The 19,196-nt window shown below is 34.7% G+C and overlaps 1 long non-coding RNA gene and 1 other non-coding gene across 2 annotated transcripts; both read left to right on the top strand.

The window, feature by feature from the left end:
- Positions 1-863: 863 nt before the first annotated feature.
- LOC148762089 (uncharacterized) lies at positions 864-17,994 on the top strand. The gene is made up of 3 exons (XR_016027012.1): positions 864-987; positions 16,920-16,995; positions 17,856-17,994. It is a non-coding gene; the product is annotated as an uncharacterized LOC148762089 (long non-coding RNA).
- Positions 14,739-14,845, top strand: LOC148762090 (small nucleolar RNA R71). Its single transcript, XR_016027287.1, has one exon. It is a non-coding gene; the product is annotated as a small nucleolar RNA R71 (small nucleolar RNA).
- Positions 17,995-19,196: the final 1,202 nt, after the last annotated feature.

Below are 19,196 nucleotides of genomic sequence, written 5' to 3' on the forward strand. Positions count from 1 at the left end.
GTTCCTCATGGAAAAATAGAAACAAAATTGACTCCAACAAAAAGGAAGAGCTCATTTGCTATGAGTGCAAGAAACTTGGTCACATCAAGTTTGAATGCCCATTGCTGAAAGATGAAACTCTCAAGAAAAATAAGAAATCCAAGAAAGCAATGGTGGCTGCTGCATGGTCGGATAGTGAAACTTCAAGCTCTGAAGCTGAAGATGAAAAATCTAAGGAAAGAGCCAATATTTGTTTGATGGCACAAGATGATGAAATAGAGGTATCCTCATCCCCCTGCAATAATTCTTTTGATGAATTGCAACATGAGTATGAATGCCTTTACGATGAATTTGAAAAGCTTTTTTCAAAATACAAATCATTAAAGAAAAAGACTGCATTACTTGAAAATGATTTGGATCAAATCAAACAAGAGTTTACTTTTGTTTTTATGCAAAGAAATATTTTGCAAATTGAGTTAGAACACTCAAAAATAGACTTTGAGGTTTTAAAACAAGAGCTGGAAAACAAGTCTGAAGCTTTGCAAATAACTCTTGATGAAAACACAACTCTTAAAAGCTTAAAAAATGAATTTCCAAAAAGAGATGTGTACAAAAAGAAAGATTCTGCTAATGCATCACTAAGATGCTACATTTGTAGTAAAATTGGTCATTTATCACATGACTATTTTAAGAAAAGAAAAGTGTAAAAAATTAAGAAAATTTGGGTTCCTAAGGGATCTTTTGTTGTAACTAACACTCAAGGACCCATCAAAGTATGGGTACCTATAAAGAAAAATTGAAATTCTGCTTTGTAGGTTGAGCTGGACTTAAAGGAGACATGTTCAAGAGCTCAACTCAAGAAGAAACAGCCTTAGTACATGGATAGTGGTTGTTCACGACACATGACAGGACATGAAATGCTGTTTGCTCAGCTGGATAAGAGAAATGGAGGAACCGTATCCTTTGGAGATGATTTTAAAGGAAGAATCCATGGTATAAGTACGGTTGGTAAGAATTCCTAAACTCAAATTAGTCATGTGTTGTTGGTTAAAGGCTTAAAGCATAATTTACTAAGTATTAGTCAATTATGTGATAAGGATTTAAAGTATGTTTTAATTCAACTAAGTGTGAAGTAATAGATATGAGTACAAATAAAATCTATTTATAGGAAAAAGATTGAAAAATATGTATGTAGGTTTTCTTGAAGATCTTGAAGTAAATAGTGAAGTATGTCTTGTTGCAAATGCTGAAAATGATAGTTGGCTATGGCATAGGAGATTAGAACATGTTAGCTTGCATACCATGTCAAAATTAATTAAGAAAAATCTTGTTGCTGGACTGCCGAAGTTAAAATTTGAAAATTATAGAATATGTGATGCTTGCCAACTAGGAAAACAAGTTAGAACATATTTCAAGTCTAAGAAGACTGTTTCAACAGCTAGACCTCTTGAATTGCTTCATATTGATCTATTTGGTCCAATAAGCACAACTAGTTTAAGAGGAAAATCTTATGGCTTTGTAATAGTTGATGACTATTCTAGAAATACTTGGGTTTATTTTCTTGCTCATAAGAATGATGCTTATCAGCCTTCTTAAGTCATTGCAAGAAAGTAGAAAATGAAAAAGAACTAGCCATAGTTAGCATAAGGAGTGATCATGGAGAAGAATTTGAAAATGATGAGTTTGAAAAATTTTGCAATGAAAAGGGGTTGGATTACAATTTTTCTACACTTAGAACACCCCAGCAAAATGGAGTTGTAGAGAGGAAAAATAAAACCCTAAAAGAAATGGCTAGGACTATGCTATGTGAGAACAACCTACATAAATATCTTTGGGCTGAGGCAGTAAATACAACAGCTTATATTCTTAATAGAGTCTTGTCAGTTAAAATCCTACTACGCAAGTATACGTATCGAATAGATAGTATATTAGCAAGTAGGGTATCGATCCCACAGGGAATTGATCTAAAACTTTACTAAGTACAAAATTAGAACAATTAAATCTTATCCAAATAATCAAAATTAAATAATTAATTTAAACTAAAATTAAAACCAACAAGAAAAATCAAAATAATAACTTGAGAAAATATCCAATCAATAAACCTAGGATTACAATATCCCTCACACTTCATCTAAATCTTACCTCTCTTCCTTAACTTATTTTAATGGGTTGAATTGCTAACCTAGAGTCTTAAATTATTTATAAGGGTCTTCCGACTTATCTTATAAAAATATCTATTTTAACCAAAACACTATATCCCTATGTGAATTGAAATTAAAACAGACTCATTAAGTGCAAGCTCTAATCTGGCTACATATGGCCTATAGGTATATCCCTATCCTATACGCAAATCAATTAATATGATCATATGCTATCCCAATTTTAGTTTACTCTAAACTCCCTTTTCCAAGTTTGTTTAGGTTCCTAGATCAATTTAATTGGAGGCCAAGCAATTAAAAGCATTAAGAACAAATTGGAATAAATAATTCAAATCCCATTAAAAATAAGTAAGAAAGAGATTAAAAACTTAGACTACATGTGAGTTCAATTGCAATCCTAGAAAAAGAAAATTAGCTACTCATAATTGCAAAATAAATAACATTGTATAAAATTCAACCATTGAAAGTATTGAGAAAGATAAAAGCTAAGGAAGAAAACAAAACAATATTTTTCGCCTTGATCTCCAAGTTTCAGCCTCAACTTGTAACTTCTTGAGTCTCTCCAAAGTTCTTTTTTAATGTTGCTAAATATATCCTATTTATACTAATAAACTGAACCTAAAGTTCCTTAAGCTGACCTAGGGTTTAAATGGGCTTAAGAGTGTAATAAAAGGCCCAAAAATCAACTATCAGTCTTTACAAATTTTCATTCCTGGCACAGTACGTCCAGCCATTTTTTGATGCAATTTTCTCCATCTTTAAGGTAGAACTGGGAAAAGTGATCTCATAAAAGTTGTATCTCTGTCTCTTAGCTTTCCAATGGTCTAAGAATTGCATCATTTGAAGTTCTGTAGCTCGAGATATGGTCAAAATACCGAAACATATGCAAGCAGATTCTGGGTCTTCCAACACCTTACTTTCCAAAATTAAGCCCGATCACTTTTAATCCTACAAAAGAAATATAAAAACTAATAAATCATGACCAAATTAAAATGAATAACATAAAATTAAAATAACTAACTTAAAAGTAACCTAATTATAAAAACAACTAAAAATAAGTAAATTATAATTAAAAATTGAGGACTTAGCTAATATTTAATAACAAAATTGGAATAAAATAATTTTATAAAATAGAATTATCACACCCCCAAACTTAAGATTTTGCTAGTCCTCGAGCAAAAGCAAATTACAAAAAAAATAAAGATAAAAAATTCCTGAACAAGTGATAGAAGTACGAAATCATGATTTCTCAATTTTTTTCTCAGAAATTAACTCCAATTCCAACTTAAGGTAACATATAGCTAATCCTTAAATTCATGCATCAATTCAAGTGAAAACTTATTTTTCGAATGGATTTATGTGTGTGTGAATGCTCTGTTACAAAGAATATCATGCAATTTGGATTAGTTTATGCCAATTCTAAGCATAGATTAGTACTATGATCCCATAGGTTTGCTTTTCATCTCACTCTCCACTAATGTAGATTAACACTTATTCAAGGATCAATAGGTCTTAATCAATCTAGAACACATAAAGAGGTCAATGTTTTTTTTTATATGGCACCCCTAAACTTGAAGTAAACTTTCCTTTGTACATAACACTTTATTTCTTTTCTTTTCTTCTTTTTTTCTTTCTTCATCTTTTTTTTTAACCCCCAAACTTATTTTTTTGACAATTATAAACTAGGGGTAATTTTGCTAACAACCATCACTTTTTTTTTTTTTCACACCTTTCTCCCTCAATTTATCTTTAAGCTCAAACCATTCTTTAGAAAGATTAAAATACTTAGAGGGTGAAAGGTTCAAATTGCTGGGATTAAATAAACAGGCCAAGGCTAATATAACTGTGTAATTACAAAGAAAAGGTAAATTAGGCTCAAAAAGGGTGACTAAGGATAAATATAACAAGGTAGGCTCAAAAAGGCTCAAACGATCTAAAGATGGCCTAAATCACTTCCTATCCTAAGTGTTCTCTAAGATTTCACCTCGAGAGAAAATCAAACAAATTCTAGAATTCTTGACTTCACTATACCTTTTTTTTTCAACATAAAATTCTCTAAATCACACCAAAATTCTAAGTAAAAGAGTATAGTGCTCAAGTTGTTTTAAGTCACATTCTAAAATAAAGCTAACACAAGAATATCACATAAAATTAAATCATAACTATATGCTTCCCAAAAGCTAAGAATCAAAAGATAATTAAAATATCATCCTAGCATTGGGACAATCATGAATGATGTATAACTATCTCAATTTTTTTTTGAAACACAAGAAAACATGCAAAATATAAATAAATATACAAGACATATCTTAAAACAAAGCTACTAAAAAAATAAACTAACAAAATTCTAAACCACTCCCCCAAACTTGAAATGAACATTGTCCTCAATGTGATAAAAGAAAATAAAAGAAAAAGGACAAGAACACTCCCCTACTCTGAAGTTGTAGTTTGCATGTTCTCCGCATTATTACCACCCATCATCTTTTCTTAGCAACACAGCATTCATCAATTATATATGCAGCAAATGAAAAGTTCATGAATCCATTATATGGGTAACAAGAAATTGGCACTAATCTTCAAAATTTTCAGCACTCTAAGCATTAATCATGAGAAAGTCTAAAAAACTCATTAACAAACATGCACAATTGACTTATTCAAGGTTTAAAAATTATAAAGTTGGCCATTAACATCAACTGCAACCTTTCTCTACACAACATAATTGAAAACAAAGTGTTTGGAGGAGTACTTACCTTAGGAGTGCAGGATTTCTAAGAAAAATAAAAATAAAAATAATCCAAGTAGAAAGAAAATGCAAAAATTTGGAGTGAAAAAAAGAAGATAGAGGAAGGCAAGAGATTGGCAAGAAAAGGAATAATGGGAGTAGGGATGGTAGTCAAAGAAGAAGAAGAGTGACAAAAGAAGAAAAGAAAAAGAAAAAGAAAATATAAATAAAAAAATAAATAAAAAATTTTCAAAGGGCCGCAGCGCCCAAAAATTTTTTTCACCCGAAGCTTTACGCTTCGGGTTTGAGCTTCGTGGCTCTCAAGGTTGAGGGCCGCGGCACTCAACCTTTCTACAAATCGTTGTTTGTTCAGCGTCGCGGCATTAAAACATTCTGTTTCAGCGACTAATTGTTGCTTTGTCCAGCGCCGCGACCCTCCCTTTGAGGGCCACGATGCTAAAACATGCTGTTTCATGCTGCAGTGTTGATTTTTTTTTTTTTTACCAATTACTTGCAAAAGGAAACATAAAAAAAATTAATAAATCAAAAGAAATAAATTTTAACTAAATTAAAAAAAAACTAAAATAAGTAAAGTTTAGAAACTTGGGTTGCCTCCCAAGAAGCGCTTGTTTATAGTCACTAGCTTGACTATAGTGCCCCCTTTTTCCAGTTCTTCATCCTCAAAATATGGTCTAAGGCTCATCCCATTAACCATGGTTATTCTTGTATCCTCACTATAAATCTCAATTATTCCACAAGGATAAGCCTTTACTACTTTGAAAGGACCCCACCATCTTTCTTTACGTTTCCATGGAAAAAGCTTGAAGTATGATCTAGAAAGCAGCATTACTTGTTGTCGAATCTCGAAAGGACAATTAGATGGTGGTGGAGGATGCTCCGTTGGTGATTGCTCAGCTCTCACAGGTGGAGGTGGTGGCTTAAACTCAAAGATTGGTGCTTGCTCACTTATAGGTGGAGAATTAGGTTCACCTTTTCCTTCATCAATTAGCTCCATTCTATAGCAACAATTTGTAGAGCTAGGATGTTTATTTGCATTGAAAATATTAAACTCAACTACCTCTTCTCCAACTTTAAAAGTTATCTTGCCTTCCTTCAGATCAATTATTGCGCCTGCGGTAGCCAAGAATGGTCATCCCAAGATTAAAGAAATTTCTTGATCTTCTTCCATCTCAAGCACAATGAAGTCCACCTGAATGTAAAGATGCCCAACTTTAACCAATACATCCCCAATAATCCCAACAAGATACTTGATTATTCTATCTGCTAATTGCAAAGAAACTGTGGAAGGTTGTATCTCATTAAGTCTAATTTTCTCAGCAATTGACAAAGGCATGATTGAAACACCTGCACCTAAATCACATAGAGCTTTAGTAAATTTGAATCTACCAATAGTACAAGGTATAGAAAAACTCCCTGGATCTTTAAGTTTTGGAGAAAGCTTTGTCACGACCGGGAACTCCCATCGAGCTTGTGACAACAGCCGCGACGTCCCGATAGGCACTCATTACCTCGAATGCTGATCGAAACCCCGCAAGGCTTAGCATCAGCTTCTGCATCTCCTCAGTGAGCGACAATTATTAAATCTCACATTCCAAAAAAAATCATAAGTCATTTCCAAATCAAAACAATAAAATATTACTTTCTGGCTCATAGGGGCATTTTCGTCATTTTTCTTCAAAAATACAGAAACTCGCCAAAAACATGGTGTAAAAGCTAAATATATTCATACATATTTTAAATTAAATAACTGAAGAATAAAATTTCTTTTACAGTGACACGTGGGCCCCCAACTGACTAAGAAAATGTAGGGTTTCGAACCCTTACTTTCTAAGATGCAACTCCGAGATTAATTCTCGTCTTAATCAACTATCAACAAATTGTCCTGAGCCTGAAAAATGGATAAGAAGAAGGGGTGAGATTATAAAATCCCAGTGAGTAGATAGACATCATCAAAATAATCTAAAGTCGAGTAATAGGAGACAATTAAAATAATTCATCCCAACCCATATAAATAATTGGATTTCATCCAATTACTCAACATGGCTTATGCACTTTTCAAAAACTTGGCCCTTGCGAAAAATCCATTCTCGGGGATACCACGCGAAGGCATCTTACCGAGACCACCAAGGCTATTTATGTCACATACACAAACACATTTCACCTCTGACAACACAGCCGTTCCTCAGCGTTGGCTGAGTCCCAGTTTCACGTGGTGGCTAGCGTGAAGTGTACTCAAATCCTACCTCGGGAGTTATCCTACGCGACTCTCCAATCGAGGTAAGCTCAATAATTGGGAACCGTGCCCCTCTAATTAGGCTAGCCCACGGAACCCCCGTCACTACAGTGCCCACTTTATAATCCACCAACCAATAAAATCATAATAGTATGACATGGCTCACTTAACACATTCAAGGCAAATCAAAGCAGTTCACATATTCTTTAAATCATAAAAATAACAAATCATACCCACATTTATCATAAGCCATTTAATGAAAATCATGGATAAACAACACAATCATAGTATAGGTCTCCAATTACTCTATTTTTGAAATCATTATTAAATTTTCAAAAATTTTATAAAATTATTTTATAAAATCTCATTTTCCCATAAAACACAATAATTTTCCAATTAAACCATTTTTTCATAAAATCACACAATTAAATAAATCTACTCTAGATAATTAAGACGATAGTAAGTTTACTCACTGTTCTAGGAATCGATATACTCCTATTTTCAGTCCACGGGTACAGTCCTTTACCCGTATCTAATGGCTCACCACCTAGCCATAATCCATGGCACATATTTCAATTAAATTGTGTCTAATAGTCATAAGCTATTTCAGGCTCGATATATATGCATGATATGAAATGAAAAATGCACAGGTAGCCATCTAGACCCGGTATTAACCTAAGTCGATTTTTCATCCAATAAATTGGCCAATGCGTCCAATTTCACTCCAATTTTCTCCATTTCTTTTCCAATCCCTTAATTCACCAAGCACAACTAATTAGCACACAATTAGGCAAATTTATCTTCACTTTTCTTCTTGGAACTTTCGGCCATTGAAGGTTCATGGGGAAAATGGATTCTTTTCTTGTTGTTTTGTTTCTAAATATGTTTAACTAACTCTAAACACCAACATAACTCAAAATCAAACAATTCCAACATCTTTCTCTCTCCATACCCATTTTGACCAGCCATAATTTCATCATGAAAACATGTAATTTAACCATGGAAATTAAGGAAAAATGCATGGGTAAGGTAAATCACTAGCAAAATCAAAGAAATTTTACCTTTGCTTGATCAAATCCTTGAATTCCAACACTTTCTCTTTGATTTTTCCCACCTAGGGTTTGTTCTTCCTTGGTTTCTCTTCTCTTCTGGTTTGGCTGATCACTATGGGAGAAATGGGCTGATTTTTTTGTCTTTTTATAAAGAAATAATAAAATAATGAAAACATGACACATGGCATTTCCTTATTGGCTCAAATTTTAAATATTTAACTTTTAATTCTTTAATTCTCCACCACACATTTATCATGTTTATCCATTTCCATGATGAATAAAATCCCTTGGTCTTGACAAGTGTCGGGGGTGAAAATTTATCAATTTGCCCTCGGGGTGGCAAAATTACCATTTCACCCTTATACTCCAAATTATACCGGAATTAAAATTTTTCACTTCTAAACTTCAAATCATACTCCAATAAGTCAAAGGGATCAAAAAAAAATCTTTTCTAAAAATTCTCATTTTGTCCCTAAGTGGCAAATGACCATTTTACCCCTGGATAGTGAAAATTTCGGTTTGACTCCAAATTGATCCTCGAACTCCGAATTACCATTTTGAGTCATCCATGAACTGTGAAACTCTTAATTTCACCTTAAAATTCCTATTTGAACTAGTTCGAGGCTTAATCGACTCAATGGTACCATTATGAGCAATATCGTCTTTTAACGATTCCTTGAACTTTCTAAATTTGCAAACATTCTATTGAGCATGTAAATGACGTCGTAATTATTTTATAGAACAAGGTTCGACAACACTACCCCCTTTAAAATAAAATTTTGTCATCAAAATTTCACTTATCGAACTCCAAGAAAAGATAGGGGTATTAGCTTTTATCCAATGTTCAACATCTCATGTCATCTCCTTCGTTTGAGCAGTCTTCCACAATCCTTTAACTATTGAGATGTTCTTTTCGTTGCTCTACCTACATCACTCATCATACATGAAATTTAAATCTTGAACCACTCAGGATCATTCTTCACTTTAGTTACCCATAGTACTAATCCTTACACATGTGGGGTTGCACTTTCATTCTCATCAATGCCTCAAAGATTCATCTTTCATGTCTTATGCATTTTTGAACTCCAATTTCCACAATACATTAAGAAAATTCCATAGCAATATTCTACATAAACTAATTTATATATTATTCTTAAAAGCTTTATTTACACTCTCAGCACTTAGTTTTAGATCTCTTATCATTATCTTACATTCCCACCTAACTTTTCATTCACTTTCTCTAGGTTAGAATCGTGCTTCATCTTCCATTACCGCAAAAACTTTGTTGACGCACGCGTCTGTGGTCTGGAAGGTGGGTATACTGGGGTGCTACTCTCCACATCAGGCCGGATAGCTACTCCCTGCCTCGGTTGTGGTCCAGAGGAATCTCTCATCTACAAGTCCGTATGAGCTGATGAAGATAGAGCAGCTATAGTGGCCTGTCCTAACCGTGGACAATTAGTTTTAAAGTGACCAGTCTGGCCACAATGAAAACATCGCAAAGGCCCCCAACATACCCCGCCATGAAATCTTCCACATTCTCTGCATCTGTCAGAACCTCCAAAACTCTTTTCAAAAGTAGTCACTACAGATCCGCTAAATCTCGGAGGCCTTTGCTGCATTTGTGAAAATGATGGTCGGGAGGATGTTACCGAAACAGAAGGAGCACTCCCTGAAACAAATGAGCCTTTGCCCCTTTTTAGTGGCTGACTGGAGGACATATTCGGATTTTTCCTCTTTGCCAACTCAGCTCGCATTCTCCTATTTTTATTTGCGAGCTTCTCAACCCTTAAGGCCATTTGTACTACCTCTTTATAGGGCTCCCTACCTGTCATAGTCATTCGCTCTCTTATCTCATTGCGGAGCCCTTCCTCGAAATAATCGGCCTGATCCTATTCAGTCCTTACTAAATCAAGCACATAAGACAATAGCTCGTTAAATTGAGTCTCATACTCCTCTACAGTTAAATTCTCCTGCTTCAGACTCAGAAATTCTCTCTTCTTCTCCAATAACCTCATAGCAACTATCAGCTTCATCTCATCCTCCAATCTCATATCGAAGAGTGTCTCCGAAACCTGATTAATCCAGTCCTTTGCTGCGATGGCGTCCAACTCACCCACAAAGGACACGCAACCCAGTTGTCTAGCCTCCTTCAGCTTTTTAGAAATAGAGACATCATGTGCCAATGGAACTAAAGGAGTAACTGGTGGCACTACAGGTGGGACCTGACTAGTCCGAGCCTGACTAGACATTGCAGTAAAGAAGGCTGCCATTGCCTGAATTACCTCAGGAGACATGGGAAGAATGCCAGTAGGTGGCGGAGGAATCTAGACCGGTTCAGCAGCAAGTGCCGCTCGAAAAGGGGACGTAGTCGATTCCTCTCCTCTAAGGTCTGGCTGACCCTACCTAAGATGACCTCTGCCCCTCTTAGCTGATCTAGTAGGGAGTGGGCGCTCACGTCGAAGAGGCATGATAATCTAAAAAGGAAACGAGGCAAGTTTAGGTAACCTCAGACTCTACATACATGCAACTTTACCTAACCCAACTTAACTTAACCTAGTTTAACTCAACCCGAGGCCATGCAGTGTCAGTGTGAATTCTTAAAATAACTATAAAAACCAAAAACTTTAAAACCATGCTTTGTTAACCAAAAGCTCTGATACCAATAAAATTCTGCCCACCCCTCAAGGCATGGTGGCATTCTATGGTACCTATCAGAGCACTCAGCCTTTCCTGACCAAGCTCTTCGGTGGAGAGCCATACTTCGCCACATATCATATGTGAGAGTTCCCAAGAATAGAGCCTTTCCTGACCTTTTGCTCTGATACCAATAAAATTGTCACGACCCGAAACTCCCATCGAGCTCGTGACAACCACCACGACGTCCCAATAGGCACTCATTATCCCGAATGCCGATCGAAACTCCGCAAGGCTTAGCATTAGCTACTGCATCTCCCCAGTGAGCGACAGTTATTAAATCTCACATTTCAAAAAAAATATAAGCCATTTCCAAATCAAAACAATAAAATATTACTTTCTGGCTCATAAGGGCATTTTCGTCATTTTTCTTTGAAAATATCGAAACTCGCCAAAAACATGGTGTAAAAGCTAAATATATTCATACATATTTTAAATTAAATAACTGAAGAATAAAATTTCTTTTACAGTGGCACGTGGGCCCCCAACTGACTAAGAAAATATAGGGTTACGAACCCTTACTTTCTAAGATGCAACTCCGAGATTAATTTTCGCCTTAATCAACTATCAACAAATTGTCCTGAGCCTGAAAAATGGATAAGAAGAAGGGGTGAGATTATAAAATCCCAGTGAGTAGATAGACATCATCAAAATAATCTAAAGCCGTGTAATAGGAGACAATTAAAATGATTCATCCCAACCCATATAAATAATTGGATTTCATCCAATTACTCAACATGGCTTATGCACTTTTCAAAAACTTGGCCCTTGCCAAAAATTCATTCTCGGGGTTACCCCGCGAAGGCATCTTACCGAGACCGCCAAGGCTATTTATTATCACATACACAAACACATTTCACCTCTGACAACACAGCTGTTCCTCGGCTTTGGCTGAGTCCCAATTTCACGTGGTAGGCAGCGTGAAGTGTACTCAAATCCTACTTCGGGAGTTATCCTACGCGCCTCTCCAATCGAGGTAAGCTCAATAATTGGGAACCGTGCCCCTCTAATTAGGCTAGCCCACGGAACCCCCGTCACTGTAGTGCCCACTTTATAATCCACCAACCAATAAAATCACAATAGTATGACATGGCTCACTTAACACATTCAAGGCAAATCAAAGCAGTTCACATATTCTTTAAATCATAAAAATAACCGGTCATACCCACATTTATCATAAGCCATTTAATGAAAATCATGGATAAACAACACAATCATAGTATATGTCTCCAATTACTCTATTTTTGAAATCATTATTAAATTTTCAAAAATTTTATAAAATTATTTTATAAAATCTCATTTTCCCATAAAACACAATAATTTTCCAATTAAACCATTTTTTCATAAAATCACACAATTAAATAAATCTACTCTAGATAATTAAGACGATAGTAAGTTTACTCACTGTTCTAGGAGTCGATATACTCTTATTTTCAGTCCGCGGGTACAGTCCTTTACCCTTATCTAATGGCTCACCACCTAGCCATAATCCATGGCACATATTTCAATTAAATTGTGTCTAACAGTTGTAAGCTATTTCAGGCTCGATATATATGCATGATATGAAATGAAAAATGCACAGGTAGCCATCTAGACCCGGTATTGACCTAAGTCGATTTTTCATCCAATAAATTGGCCAATGCGTCCAATTTCACTCCAACTTTCTCCATTTCTTTTCCAATCCCTCAATTCACCAAGCACAACTAATTAACACACAATTAGGCAAATTTATCTTCACTTTTCTTCTTGGAACTTTCGGCCATTGAAGGTTCATGGGGAAAATGGATTATTTTCTTGTTGTTTTGTTTCTAAACATGTTTAACTAACTCTAAACACCAACATAACTTAAAATCAAACAATTCCAACATCCTTCTCTCTCCATACCCATTTTGACCAGCCATAATTTCATCATGAAAACATGTAATTTAACCATGGAAATTAAGAAAAAATGGATGGGTAAGGTAAATCACTAGCAAAATCAAAGAAATTTTACCTTTGCTTGATCAAATCCTTGAATTCCAACACTTTCTCTTTGATTTTTCCCACCTAGGGTTTGTTCTTCCTTGGTTTCTCTTCTCTTCTGGTTTGGCTGATCACTATGGGAGAAATGGGCTGATTTTTTTGTCTTTTTATAAAGAAATGATAAAATAATAAAAACATGACACATGGCATTGCTTTATTGGCTCAAATTTTAAATATTTAACTTTTAATTCTTTAATTCTCCACCACACATTTCTCATGTTTATCCATTTCCATGATGAATAAAATCCCTTGGTCTTGACAAGTGTTGGGGGTGAAAATTTACCGATTTGCCCTCGAGGTGGCAAAATTACCATTTCACCCTTATACTCCAAATTATACCGGAATTAAAATTTTTCACTTCTAAACTTCAAATCATACTCCAATACTTAAATCATACTCCAATAAGTCAAATGGACCAAAAATAAATCTTTTCTAAAAATTTTCATTTTGTCCCTAAGTGGCAAATGACCATTTTACCCCTGGATTGTGAAAATTTTGGTTTGACTCCAAATTGATCCTCGAACTCCGAATTACCATTTTGAGTCATCCATGAATTGTAAAACTCTTAATTTCACCTTAAAATTCCTATTTGAACTAGTTCGAGGCTTAATCGACTCAATGGTACCATTAGGGGCAATATCGTCTTTTAACGATTCCTCGAACTTTCTAAATCTGCAAACATTCTATTGAGCATGTAAATGACGTCGTAATTATTTTATAGAACAGGGTTTGACAAGCTTGTTCTGAATTATTGCGCTACACTCCTCAATAAATGCCACTGTTTCAAAATCTTCTAGTTTCCTCTTCTTAGTTAAGATGTCTTTCAGGAATTTAACATAATTTGGCATGTTTCCAAAGCTTTATCAAAAGGGATATTTATGTGAAGCTTCTTGAAGGCATTGAGAAATTTCTCAAACTGTTTATCAAACTTTTGCTTTTTCAACCTTTGTAGGAATGGTGGTGGAGGATAATTTGCTTCAGAATTCCCTTGATTTTTAACTTGCCCATTATCTATCTTTTCCACTTCAACTTCTTTCTCAACAATTGCCTTATCATCATCTACATGCTCCTTTAAAGATTCAATTGATTTTCCATTCACCCCTTCAACTTCTTTGCCACTCCTAAAGGTAATTTCATTACAATGTTCCTTACCTTTGGGATTGACTTGTGTATCACTTAGTAAGGCACCTTGGGGTCTACTATTAATGGAGTTTGCAAGCTGTCCCATTTGGGTCTCAAGATTTCTCAAGGAGGCTCCATAACTCTGAATTATGGCATCAGTCTTGGACATATATTGCAAGATAAGTTCTTCCACTTGGGACTTCTTTTCAGGAATTAGTGGTCTAGATTGTTGTTGAAAACCAGGAGGCATATTGAGGTTTGAATTGGAAGGCCTTGCATTGTTGTTCCATGAAACGTTGGGGTGGTTTCTCCAACCAGGATTGTATGCATTAGAGTATGGGTCATTCTGCTGCTTGTTGAAGTTCCCCACAAATTAGACTGATGCAGAATTGTATGAACATTGATCACTTGAATGGCCATCTCCACACATCTCACCAATTACACAGGAATTTTGAACTGCATGGACTCCCAATGTGTCAATTTTCTTGGACAATGCAGCCACTTGCGTAGCTAAGTTGCCAATTGTATCAATTTCATAGGCTCCAACAGCTTTTCTCGAACTCGACCTTTCTAAAGGCCATTGATAATTATTTGAAGCCATCTCTTCCAACAAATTATAAGCATCTGCAACATTCTTACTCATCAATGCCCCTTTAGTAGTAGCATGAATTGTGGTTTTAATTGACCCAACCAACCCATTATAGAATGTTTGAACTTGCAACCAATCAGGAATCCCATGATGTGGACATCTTCGCAATAGTTCTTTAAACCTCTCCCAAGCTTCATACAAGGACTCACCATCAAATTGTGTGAATGAGGTGATGTCGTTCCTCAACTTTCCAGTTTTTACAAGCGAAAAGAACTTTGCGAGAAACTTTTGAGCCAAGTCCTCCCATGTAGTGATAGACTTATTGGGCAGTGAATTAAGCCAACTTTTTGCTTTATCCCGTAGAGAGAATGGAAACAGTCTCAATCTAATAGCATCGTCAGTTACACCATTGTATTTAAAGGTATCGCAAATCTCCAAGAAATTTACCAAATGAGCATTAGGATCATCGCTGAGTAACCCACTAAATTGGACTAAAGACTGGATCATTTGAATGTAAGCTGGATTAATTTCAAAATTATTCACATTGATGGAAGGTCTCTTGATGCTTTGGTGCAAACCTTGCAATAGAGGAACTGCATAATCCCGCAATGCTCTATTTGCTTTGGGAACCACATTAATGGCATTATTACCATTATTAATGTTATCCTCGGCCATTGTCTGATTTAAAGCTACAACTTGCAATTTCTCCCTTTGATGTCTTCTAAAATTTCTTTCTATCTCTGGATCAAAAGGAATAAGATTCAAGTTGTCTCTTCTTTGCATACAATGACCAAGGATATTTGCAAGCAGACAAAATCTAAAATTAAAACAAGAAAAATAAATTTTGAAATAAGACCAAATTGCTTGATATTAGTATTAGTATTAGTAAAAAGTCTACAAACAATTCCCCGGCAACGACGCCAAAAACTTTTCAAGCCCTACTCCATTATATACTCATCATAACATCCATATACTTGATGACACATCTGCATGTTATAATGCCTTAGAAATAATTAAATAATCGGTATCGTAACTAGTTATGCAACTAAGTTAATTTAAAGCCTCGAACTAGTTCAAATAGGAATTTTAAGATGAAATTGAGAATTTTAAAACCTCAGAATGACTTTAATATGGTGATTTGGAGTTCAAGGATTAAATTGGAGTCAATTAGGAATTTTCATACCATAGGGGCAAAATGGTAATTTTGCCACTCGAGGGTAAATTTGGAAAGTTGGATGAAAATTTTGATCAAGTTTGACCAATTGGAGTATAATTTGAGATTGAGAAGTGAAAAATTTCAACTTCGAGCATAAGGGCAAAAATGTCATTTTTAGGGTCCACAAGGGCAAAATTAGAATTTTACGATTTTACACCACCATGACATTTGTCAAGCTCTAGAATTTTACCTATTATTATTTTATGCTATGGATAAGTATTAGAGCATTTGTGGTGGTGAGAAAAGGCTTAAAAATTAAGTTAAAACAAGTGGACCAATAAAAAGGTGACATGTGTCAAAAATTAAATATTTTTATATTGCCATTTAAAACCAGCCCATACTCTTCCACTCAGAATTTGAAGGCCGACCAGCACCTGCAGAAAAGAGAAGAAAAGAAAAGAAAAACCCTAGGGAGGAAAAACTAAGGAAAATTTGTTGAATTTTCAAGAAATTGGTGATTAAAGGTAAGATTTTTAATCTTAAGCTTGAAATTCATCTTGCCCATGCATTCTTTTCCATTTTCCATGAATTAAATTCAAGTTTTCATGAGGGGCAATATGCTGGCCAAATTTAGAGAGAGAAAGTTGGTGATGAATTTAGTTGAATTTCAAGGTAACTTAGTGTTTTTAGGTGTTTAGTAACATTTAGTTTGAAAATTAAGCAAGAAATCCACATGCCCATTATAGAACCTATCTTGGCCGAATTTTATGGGTGAGGTTTGATGATGAATTTGGTTGTTTTTCATGCCCTTTAGATTGCATTTGGTGCTTAGGAATACCGAAAATCGAAAATGGGTACCGAAAAATTTTACTCCCATTAGTTAGCAATTTGCATAATAATGAGGGATATTTTGGTAATTGCACTTAGAATAGATTTTTGGGAAGTACTGGAAGTGCAATAAATTGAAGTGTGTGAAATTTTGGGAAGTACTAGAAGTGCAATAAATTAATTGGAATCGAATGGGACGTTTAGACTAATTAAATAGTGTATAGTGCGCAATAGGCCGAACACCTCCCATTTCATTGCATGCATTCATATAGAACATAGAATAGTTTTGTGACAATTTAGCATAAGTATATTAAATTTCCTGTTGCACATTATGTATAGGTGGTGAGCCCTCAGATAAGGGCAAAAGTATTGCACCTGAGGATCAAGACTAGGAGTGTTGTAAATTCCCGTCAAAGTGAGTAACCACTATTCATCTTATCTATCTAGAGTATTTTTACAATCGTTTTTATGATTTTAAGAATATTGAACCTAAATGAATTTTATGTTTTATGACTAATAATCGATTTAAGGAATAAGGTTTATGACTTATTTTACAATTCAATAATGTTTTTGAAAATGTGAGTATGTGGAGACCAACCTTTGATGTTGCCTATATATTTAAGTTTACGTACCTATGTTTGGAATTGATGATTTATGAACTGATACATGATGACATATGTGGCTGGGTTTTTGGTTTATGAAATATATATACTGTTTGTTTTCCTTTGACAGGCTGGGTAGTATTATGTTAGCCACGTTATGCTATCAAAATTTTATTGATTAGTGGATTATTTAATTAGCCACTGCAGTAGGCGGGTTTTCGTGGACCAGCCTATTAGAGGGTCACGGTAAACCCCGTTATATTTACCTTACTATGAGAGGCACGAAGGATATCTCCTAAGGTACGATAGAGTTCACTTCATGCCAAACCACCACTTGAGGATGAACTCTGCCAACGCCAAGGGATGGCTAAACTATGTTTTTATGCGGAGTTGTTAACTTAATAACCTTGGCGGACTCGGTTGAATGCCTCGGCCAAGGTATCACCGAGTATGATTTTTGGCACTAGCCAAGTTTTTAAGAAAATCATAAGTCGTGATGTGTATTATAATAAAATGTGTTGTTTTATATGATTTGAAACAAGTACAAAATGTTATGGATTATGGTATGATGAAAAGTTAACTGTCTCCATTTACTCGGCTTTAGAAGTTAATGACGGACTTTTTTTACTCACTGAGTTTATGAAAACTCACCCTTTTTTTTTAACCATTTCAGGTTTAGGATAGTCTGTAGGCAGTCGATTTCATCAAGGATTTCTTTGGACTTACTTCCTGAGAAATCGTAGGTCTACATTCTTGCACACTTTTGGTTATCTCGGGGTCCATATGCCACTGTAGGATAATTTTGAATACTTGGTTTACTGTATCACTATGTGTATGAATTTATTTTGTTCTTACGCTACAAAAATTATTTATGCATAGTTCTATAAAAATTGTTTTATAAGAAAATAGAATATATTATCGAATATTTTTATTTAGTCTAATTAGCCAACTTTTCATTCCAAATGGATGATTTAGATTACAAAAATTTATTTTTGTTCGGAAATGGATATCTTTCTACCATATGTTGTATTTTTATCAGGTTTCGAAATTTTTGGGTAAAAATAACCAAAGTACCCTTGTGTGGTGAAAATTTTATTTTGATTGTTTTTTATCTAAAATAGTTTCTATTCTCTTAAAACTCGATATTTAGTAACTATTGCTCACAGGGGAAGTGGAAAACTGATGCAAGAGCCTTGCGAGGTTTCGGTTGACATTCCTGGTAATGAATGTCTATTGAGACTTTGCGGTAGTTGTCACGGGCTCAAAGAGAGTGCCGGTTCATGACAAAACTTGTCAGTTAAAATCCTACTACGCAAGTATACGTATCGAATAGATAGTATATTAGCAAGCAGGGTATCGATCCCACAGGGAATTGATCTAAAACTTTACTAAGTACTAAAATTAGAACAATTTAATCTTATTCAAATAATCAAAATTAAATAATTAATTAAAACTAAAATTAAAACCAACAAGAAAAATCAAAATAATAACTTGAGAAAATATCTAATCAATAAACCTAGGATTACAATATCCCTCACACTTCATCTAAATCTTCCCTCTCTTCCTTAACTTATTTCAATGGGTTGAATTGCTAACCTAGAGTTCTAAATTATTTATAAGGGTCTCCCGACTCATCTTATAAAAATATTTATTTTAACCAAAACACTATATCCCTATGTGAATTGAAATTAAAACAAACTCATTAAATGCAAGCTCTAATCTGGCTACATATGGCTTATAGGTATATCCCTATCCTATACGCAAATCAATTAATATGATCATATCCTACCCCAATTTTTGTTTACTCTAAACTCCCTTTCCCAAGTTTTTTTAGGTTCCTAAATCAATTTAATTGGTGGCCAAGCAATTAAAAGCATTAAGAACAAATTGGAATAAACAATTCAAATCCCATTAAAAATAAGTAAGAAAGAGATTAAAAACTTAGACTACATGTGAGTTCAATTGCAATCCTAGAAAAAGAAAATTAGCTACTCATAATTGCAAAATAAAATAA

This window comes from Theobroma cacao, chromosome 6 (genome assembly GCF_053813885.1).
Source record: "Theobroma cacao isolate CCN51 chromosome 6, ASM5381388v1, whole genome shotgun sequence".
In the NCBI taxonomy this organism is placed as follows: Eukaryota; Viridiplantae; Streptophyta; class Magnoliopsida; order Malvales; family Malvaceae; genus Theobroma; species Theobroma cacao.